Raw genomic sequence first — 8,056 nt, 5'->3', positions numbered from 1 at the left:
TAAACATTAATGAATATACAGTGTTTTGTCTATGCTGAAGCATCTGGAACCTACATTTCCTACAAGCTGCACAACAGGTGAAATTGGTATCAGTCCAGGCTTCGCTATGTTTACTTCAACTTGTAATCAATGTGGCAATAGCTTTTGAAAGGACCCAGGATTCCTCTCATTCCTACTCTCTATTTATAATAGAGACACTAATGTTGCTAACTAGCTAGCTAGATTTAATTTACCCTCACCATGCTGCAACTAACGTTACCCCATACTCCTGCCATTACCACCCAGACTCAGAGCCATGTCTTTAGCTTGCTGACGTTATCTAGCTAGCTAAATGGTTAGCGTCGGGGCTAGCATAACAGGCTCGCTAGCTGGGGTAAACCGTTGCAACCCAACCCTTATTCCCTACCTTGCTTGCCATGGCATTGGCTATTAGCTAGTTAGCTAACCAAAGAAACCAGTGGAAATGTTTGATATTGTAACGACCCTGGGTTTATAAGCGCGGAAATCGACTCTGCCGGACGAGCATGCTTTTGCAGCACAGTCGATAGCGCGCCGGACTTCGGGCTTGAAGGTCGAGGGTTCGAAACCTGCTCCCTGCCTGCTGTTTCATTACAATATGTTATAGCTGGCTAGCTTTCAATAACACCTGGTCAGCTAAAGATTCCTGCAAGCTCACGTTAGCTAGTTAGCTTGTTTCAACTCTGATTTGCTAGCTAAAAAAAAATCTGTAGCTAACTGTTCTCATAAAAATGTATTGTATAGTGTAAAAATGAATGAAGGCTACAACTATGGTGGTAATTCATGTCATGTTTGACTACTGCAGTACTGCTTGTCCATGTGATAGCTAACAAAAACAAGCCCAGACAAGCTAGCTAAACTTTGTGTCAGCATCCAGCAGCAATCAGTTTGGTGGCTGCATAGTAACGGCGCCACTAGACCGGATTCTAATCGATCTGGCACCAGGTGTGAAACCCGCTCGAATGTGGCCCTATTTTGAAGTGTCAGTGGAAACAGGGATTTAAATGTCTCAGCTAATTTTAGCACTGATTGCATTTTCATCTCTGTGTTGCAGGAGGCTGAGGGTGGAAAACATACGAATTGTATCGTTGTAGCCTAGTTGCATCTATCACTAACGCAGTGGCATTGTCACGGTTGTTGTAGGAAGGAGCGGACCAAAGCACAGCGTGTGTGTCGTTCCACATTTTATTTTCACTGTGAAAATTTGCAATACATACACAATAAACTGAACAAACAAAAACAACAAACCGTGCGCAGAGTAAAAACATACACTAACTCAGAAACAATCTCCCACAAACCCAGGTGGAAAAAAAAAAACTACTTAAATATGATCTCCAATTAGAGACAACGAGGACCAGCTGCCTCTAATTGGAGATCATCCCAAACAAAACCCCAACATAGAAATACAAAACTAGAGCCTGACAACATAGAAATAGAAAACATAAAATAGAACAAAGACCTACAAATCTCGAATGCCCACCCAAATCACACCCTGACTTAACCAAAATAGAGAAACAAAACGTCTCTCTCAGGTCAGGGCGTGACAGGCCTTGTGGTTAGAGTGTCTGCCGCCAGGTTGGGAGTTCAATCCCCGCCCAAGTCCTATCAAAGACTGTAAAAATGGGACCTGGTGCGTCTCTGCTTGGTACTCAAGTAGACTGATGGTAAGGCCCTGCAAAAAAAAAACGCTACCTCGTGAAACAAGAGCTATGTTTCTGCTGACTTGCATAAACCAGTTTTTGTAAAATGTGACAGACTGAATTAATGTTTCACCTCACTGTTGCTGTGGTGACCGTTGAAATGTTTGTTCCATAATAAGCTTTCTTCATTCCATTGTGGCGTTTTAATAAACTAACCAATTAAACTCTCTAGAATAATCTGGAATAACTGTAACATAATTTGGTCCTTGGGGCTGTGCCTCTATTGTTTACAGTGCCTTTACGTATGTCTCATAATGCACTCATCATCATCAACAACAACATCATCATCAACAACAACATCATCATCAACAACAACAACATCATCATCATCATCAACAACATCATCATCAACAACAACAACATCATCAACAACAACAACATCATCATCATCATCAACAACATCATCATCATCATCAACAACAACAACATCATCAACAACAACAACATCATCATCAACAACATCATCATCATCATCAACAACATCATCATCAACAACAACATCATCATCAACAACAACAACATCATCATCATCATCAACAACATCATCATCAACAACAACAACATCATCAACAACAACAACATCATCAACAACAACAACAACATCATCATCATCATCAACAACATCATCATCATCATCATCAACAACAACAACATCATCAACAACAACAACAACATCATCATCAACAACATCATCATCAACAACAACAACAACATCATCAACAACATCATCATCAACAACAACAACATCATCAACAACAACAACATCATCAACAACATCATCATCAACAACAACAACATCATCATCATCAACAACATCATCATCAACAACAACATCATCATCAACAACATCATCATCAATTATAGCTCTATGATTATTATGCCGTTATGTTCTTGTTGGACAGTGATAGTCTATGAATATCAATACATAACTTCTTTGCAAACACACAAAACAGCACACAGCCTATAACATCCGTAACTATCTATGTGGCGTAAATGAGCCATGGGGTTTACCTGGCAACGTGCTGCACCTCGCACATCGCCTGACATACAGGTATGCTGCTGAGGATGTTTGGTGTAACACTTTAATATACACTGTGCATTTATACCAACAGTCATTGTAAACAGTTATTACATTGTAATACCACTGTACCTACCTATCAATATTAAATCACTATGACAACATAATGTATGTTTTAGATATACTGTGTTGTACATATTTCAGTGACACTTGCAGGTGGAAAATGGCAGAGAGAGTGAGTCGGTGGAGAGTATTCATGGGGAGCAAGAAGACGACAAAGTAGTACTTTTTTTAAATGTTTAAAAATTTTTTTTTTAACCTTTTATTTAAACTAGGCAAGTCAGTTAAGAACAAATTGTTATTTACAATGGCAGCCTACCCTGGCCAAACCCTCCCCTTATCCCGGCCAAACCCTCCCCTGATCCCGGCCAAACCCTCCCCTTATCCCGGCCAAACCCTCCCCTTATCCCGGCCAAACCCTCCCCTTACCCCGGCCAAACCCTCCCCTTACCCCGGCCAAACCCTCCCCTTATCCCGGCCAAACCCTCCCCTTACCCCGGCCAAACCCTCCCCTTATCCCGGCCAAACCCTCCCCTTACCCCGGCCAAACCCTCCCCTAACACGGATGACACTGGGCCAATTGTGCGCAGACTTTGTGACTCCCGATTACGGCCGGATGTGATACAGCCTGAAATGGCAACCTATTCCCTATTTTAGTGCACTACTTTAAACCAGGGCCCTATGGCACCCTATTCTCTATTTAGTGCACTGCTTTAGACCAGGGCCCTATGGCACCCTATTCCCTATTTAGTGCACTACTTTAGACCAGGACCAATAGGGCTCATAACATATAGGGAACATATAGGGAATATATGGAATTGGGAATATAAGGAATAGGGGGTCATTTGGGACAAAACTATAGTCAGACAGTCATGTGATTGTCAGAGGGGTTGGCTAAAAGCAAGCACACAGATCTGGGACCAGCCTGTGAAATGATAGCTTCACTCTGATGTTAGTCTGACTGGGGTTTAACTGTGAACTGAGATCAAATGACATGTCTGTACTGTGTCATCTGTAGCCTCTATTCTGGGCAGGGGAACATCGGGAAAGCCCCATGGTCTGTGTGCTCCACTTCTTAGGGTTTGGTGTAATCTTTTAACTTCACCACTAGCGGGTAGATGTTCTCTCTGTCTACTGTACATCAGGATCCCTGCAAGTAGGTTACCACTGGCTTCTATAGCCACAAAGTCAGAGTCCACAGCGACAAAGTCAGATTCCACAGCCACACAGTTAAAATTGGATAAGAATAATTGCTTTTTTTTTCGTCTTAATTTAAAGTTAGGGATAGGTTAATGTTTCCCAAACTTATTTGACCCGTGACCCAACACAGGGCAATGTCCCCAATCACTGCCCTGGGGCATTGGGATAAAAACAAATTTGACCAGAAGAAAGTATGCTTCCTACTGGCCTTTCAACACCACTTCCAGCAGCATCTGCTCTCCAGTCCAGGGACCAACCGTGCATAGCTTCAGAGGCAAGCCAGCAGTGGGACACAGGGTGATATGCTGCTAGTCATAATTTGAGTTATGACAGTTTATTACAAATCAGTCTGACAGTACTTTTGACTGTATTTCAATCGGAAGAAAGTATGGTTTGAAGTGACTGAAATACATCAGAAAGGTAGTGGGAAGTTCAGAAAAGGCAATAATTTGGTATAGAATTCTGTGTAGAAAAGAGCATCATCATTGATTATGTCCTTTTCCCCCCAGTCTGATTTAGTGCCTGGTCTTGTCCCACTTGGGATCGCGTCCCCTAGTTTGGGAAACCGATTTAGTTCCTGGTCTTGTCCCACTTTGAATCCTGTGAGGCTTCTTGGTATTGTTGTGGAGGGATATTTTGTAGCATAAACGGTTTAAAAGATAGATACTGACCTAACCCCTGTTCTCTGACCCAAGCATGATTTTATTGATTTTATTTCAGAGTTTCTCTCACACATGGGGTCACAGCCCCTAGTTTGAGAAATGCTGGTTAGGCACAAAGTTAGCAGTGAGGTTAAGATCACTTTTTAAGAGGGTACATTTTACAAATGGGAGGGGTTTATGATTTTGTGCTTATTCCCCTAACCCTGTTTGTCAGGGAAGTTTGACTTGAACAATCCTTCAAATCGGAATTACAAGTGAGAAACACCTTTTCAAACAACATATAACAACAAATCCGTTTTTGACAACTACGATATGGGTAAGGTATAATGTGTCTAGTTTGGTCATAGTGTCAATGTTCAGCAATCTAGCTAACTTAACCATATGAAACATTAACTAGCTTATCAAGCTAGCTAAAATCATATTGGTTGAATAATTGCTCTGACCAAAATGCACATGAATGAAACAAAGTCGTATTTCCGACGTTACGGAATCTCCGACGGGGCAGATGAACGCAGCATTAGCCACTAACCACTTCTGATTGGTCAGAGGCTTTGGGTCCCTCGAAGCGACAAGGTGTGTCCCCTTGGTGTCCCAACTTGTCAACAAAGCGTGGTAAAGGATATTACCCACAAACAACCGTAGGCTAGAGAAGACGAGAAATAATTTCACACCAACTTCAGAACAAACTTTTTGTTGTGTTCACTAGTATACTTTTAATGAGACATTTGTTCGTGTTGTATCTTTCGTTACACTCATCATCATCGTCAGTTGAAACTGTTTTTTTATTTTTCTTTCTAGAATAGCCAACGACCAACGCCGAACTACAAACCTATCCCAACATTGTTGCTGTCCCCGGGGTTGTGCTCTCCAGCTGTAGCGGACTATAGCGGTGCGCTCGTTACAAGGCTTGAAGAATCCGACGTCTGTAATTGTAGCCAATGACTGTAGCCTTTCTCCCCAATAATACTACAGTATCTGCCGGGTCAGTATCTACCGGGTCAGTATCTACCGGGTTAGTACCTACCGGGTCAGTATCTGCCGGGTCAGTACCAGCCAGGTCAGTATCTGCCGGGTCAGTACCTACCGGGGCAGTACCTACCGGGTCAGTACCTGCCGTCAGTACCTAACGGGTCAGTACCTGTCGTCAGTATCTACCGGGTCAGCGGCACACGCTCTGCGGGCAGAGTGCTGACGGACTTGTCGCGCCACGAACGAAATCCTGCCCGTAATACATAGTCTTGGAGGTAAGTAAGCCTTCAACATAACGGAATGCAAAATGTTGATATTGAAGAAAAAAATACTTTTTAGCATAGGTCTATCTATTTTTTCTTCTTCTCCTGGGTATGCTATTTGTTTGTCGGTTGCATAACATGGAAAACATAAATGTGTTGTCCTCCCGCAAAATATGTTTGCTTGATAGTTTGCGTATCTTGAGCAATGACCTTTGGCTAATAGACTATATTTACGCTTCCAGACAAGGTCTGTTACCACAGCAACATGACACCTTACCTTCCCAGTTACGGGAAAGTTTTCTCTGTGCATGGGATATGAAATATTCACTTGTTCTATTCGCATTTCCAAAAACCAATCAGTATATCGTACAAGATAGATTATGGTTAGGCAAATGTGCATTAAAAAATAAAAATTTAATTTTTGAACCTTTTTTTGATACTGGAGTATGAGGAATTAAAAAAAATTCAAAACACATTTGTGAATGGAGGTCGAAACGCACGTCAAATACGCGCTAATTAGGGATAATACGGCGATTATGCGGTGTTGCAACACCCATGGTGGGGTTTTACTCTCCAACTGGGATATTTGGGATTACCCGTTTCAATTCCTGTTTGGGTTGGAGAGGAGATTTTTTTATTTTACATGCCACACACGACAGAAGTGGGGGTGGCTGGTTGTGTTGGGCAGCATGTGGCTTGTTCAGCTGCTCAGAACAGATCAGTGGCCAATATCCACAAAACAACTCAGAGTAGGAGTACTGGTCTAGGATCAGGTCTCCACCTGTCCATATCATCATATTCAATACTATGTCAAATGTAAAACTGATCCTAGATCATCAGTCCTACCTCTGAGACACACTGTGAATGGGCTCAGTGCTGTAACTCGGCCTGTTGTGGAAGAAGCAAGGGCTGCATTATCTACAGACAGTACAGACAGACCAGTGTGTCCAGTACGAGTGTTGGTCATTACCTACAGACAGTACAGACAGTACAGACAGACCAGTGTGTCCAGTACGAGTGTTGGTCATTACCTACAGACAGTACAGACAGTACAGACAGACCAGTGTGTCCAGTACGAGTGTTGGTCATTACCTACAGACAGTACAGACAGTACAGACAGACCAGTGTGTCCAGTACGAGTGTTGGTCATTACCTACAGACAGTACAGACAGTACAGACAGACCAGTGTGTCCAGTACGAGTGTTGGTCATTACCTACAGACAGTACAGACAGTACAGACAGACCAGTGTGTCCAGTACGAGTGTTGGTCATTGCCTACAGACAGTACAGACAGTACAGATAGACCAGTGTGTCCAGTACGAGTGTTGGTCATTACCTACAGACAGTACAGACAGTACAGACAGACCAGTGTGTCCAGTACGAGTGTTGGTCATTACCTACAGACAGTACAGACAGTACAGACAGACCAGTGTGTCCAGTACGAGTGTTGGTCATTGCCTACAGACAGTACAGACCGTTGGTTACTGTCTCAGTCACACCTGTTCTGAAAATGTTCAGCCAACTGTTGCCTTATTTTCCTCCTTCTGCATTTCCCATTATAGTGCTCTATATAGGGAATAGAGTGTAATTTACCATTATAGTGCTCTATATATAGGGAATAGAGTGTAATTAACCATTATAGTTCTCTATATATAGGGAGTAGAGTGTAATTAACCATTATAGTTCTCTATATATAGGGAGTAGAGTGTAATTAACCATTATAGTTCTCTATATAGGGAATAGAGTGTAATTTCCCATTATAGTTCTCTATATATAGGGAATACAGTGTAATTAACCATTATAGTGCTCTATATATAGGGAGTAGAGTGTAATTAACCATTATAGTTCTCTATATAGGGAGTAGAGTGTAATTTACCATTATAGTTCTCTATATAGGGAATAGAGTGTAATTAACCATTATAGTTCTCTATATAGGGAGTAGAGTGTAATTAACCATTATAGTGCTCTATATAGGGAGTAGAGTGTAATTAACCATTATAGTTCTCTATATAGGGAGTAGAGTGTAATTAACCATTATAGTTCTCTATATATAGGGAATAGAGTGTAATTTCCCATTATAGTTCTCTATATAGGGAGTAGAGTGTAATTAACCATTATAGTGCTCTATATAGGGAATAGAGTGTAATTTACCATTATAGTTCTCTA

At 41.7% G+C, this 8,056-nt stretch overlaps 1 protein-coding gene across 1 annotated transcript in view; it reads left to right on the top strand.

Annotated features, from left to right (window-relative positions):
• The first annotated feature begins 5,185 nt into the window (after positions 1-5,185).
• Positions 5,186-8,056, top strand: part of wipf3 (WAS/WASL interacting protein family member 3) — a 30,728-nt gene continuing 27,857 nt past the window's right edge. Inside the window, exons 1-2 of the mRNA XM_082961362.1 lie at positions 5,186-5,270; positions 5,457-5,902. The gene's annotated coding sequence lies outside the window, so the exon portion shown is untranslated. The remainder of the gene's footprint in view (positions 5,271-5,456; positions 5,903-8,056) is intronic.

This window comes from Salmo salar, chromosome 14 (assembly GCF_965601325.2).
Source record: "Salmo salar chromosome 14, fSalSal1, whole genome shotgun sequence".
Taxonomy (NCBI): domain Eukaryota; kingdom Metazoa; phylum Chordata; class Actinopteri; order Salmoniformes; family Salmonidae; genus Salmo; species Salmo salar.
Note: the sequence above shows the minus strand (reverse complement) of the source record. Positions and strands in the feature narration are given on the sequence as shown.